Here is a 1,555-nt window from a genome sequence, read left to right as displayed (position 1 = left end):
CCTCAGTCTCACTCCCTTCTCCCTAGTCTCACTCCCTCCTCCCTCATCTCACTCAATCTCCCTCAGTCTCACTCCCTACCCCTCAATCTCACTCGTTACTCCCCCAGTCTCACTCCCTACTCCCCCAGTATCAAACCCTACTCCCTCAGTCTCACTCCCTACTCCTTCAGTCTATCTCCCATCTCCCTCAGTCTCATTCCCTTCTCCCTCAGTCTCACTCCCTACTCCTCAGTGTCACTCCCTACTCCCTCAGTCTCACTCCCTTCTCATTCAGTCTCACTCACTTCTTCTCCCTCAGTCTCACTCCCTTCTCTCCCTCAGTCTCACTCCACTCCCCCAGTATCACTCCCCTTCTCCCTCAGTCTCACTCAATACTCCCTCAGTCTCACTCCCTACTCCCTCAGTCTCACTCCCTTGTCCCTCAGTCTCACTCCCTACTCCTTCATCTCTCTCCCTTCTCCCTCAGTCTCTCTCCCAACTCCCTCAGTCTCCCTCAGTCTCACTCTCTACTCCCTCAGTCTCACTCCCTACTCCCTCAGTCTCACTCCCTACTCCCTCAGTCTCTCTCCCATCTCCCTCAGTCTCTCTCCCGACTCCCTCAGTCTCCCTCATTCTCACTCCTACTCCCTCAGTCTCATCCTCCTTTCTCCTTCAGTTCTCCTCTCTTACCCCTCAATCTCACTCGCTACTCCTCCTCAGTCTCACTCCTACTCCCTCTTCTCAGTCACTCTCTTCTCTCCTTCAGTCTCACTCCCTTCTCCCCTCTCACTCTCCCATCTCCCTCAGTCTCACTCCTCTTCTCCCTCAGTTTCACTCCCTTCTCCCTCAGTCTCACTCCCTTCTCCCTCAGTCTCACTCCCTACTCCCCTCAGTCTCATTCTTTCCTTCTCCCTCAGTCTCACTCCCAACTCCCTCAGTCTCACTCCCTACTCCTTCAGTCTCTATCCCATCTCCCTCAGTCTCTCTCCCGACTCCCTCAGTCTCCTCAGTCTCACTCCCTCTCCCTAGGTCTCACTCCCTCTTCCCTCAGTCTCACTCAATACTCCCTCAGTCTCACTCCCTACTCCCTCAATCTCACTCGTTACTCCCTCAGTCTCACTCCCTACTCCCCCATATCAATCCCTACTCCCTCAGTCTCACTCCATACTCCTTCAGTCTATCTCCCATCTCCCTCAGTCTCATTCCCTTCTCCCTCAGTCTCACTCCCTACTCCCTCAGTGTCACTCCCTACTCCCTCAGTCTCACTCCCTTCTCCTTCAGTCTCACTCCCTACTCCCTCAGTCTCAGTCTCACTCCCTACTCTCCTCAGTCTCTCTCCCATCTCCCTCATTCTCAGTCCCTACTCCCTCATTCTCAATCCCTTCTCCTCAGTCTCACTCCCTACTCCCTCAGTCTCACTCCCTACACCCTCAGTCTCAATCCCTTCTCCCTAAGTCTCACTCCCTACTCCCTCGTCTCACTCCCTCTCTTTCTCCTCACTCCCTTCTCCTTCAGTCTCCTCCCTTCTCTCCCTCAGTCTCACTCCCTTCTCCCTCAGTCTCCCCTTTCTCCCTCA

Source organism: Oncorhynchus kisutch, linkage group LG25 (assembly GCF_002021735.2).
Source record: "Oncorhynchus kisutch isolate 150728-3 linkage group LG25, Okis_V2, whole genome shotgun sequence".
NCBI classification, from domain to species: Eukaryota; Metazoa; Chordata; class Actinopteri; order Salmoniformes; family Salmonidae; genus Oncorhynchus; species Oncorhynchus kisutch.
This window is presented reverse-complemented; position numbering follows the sequence as displayed.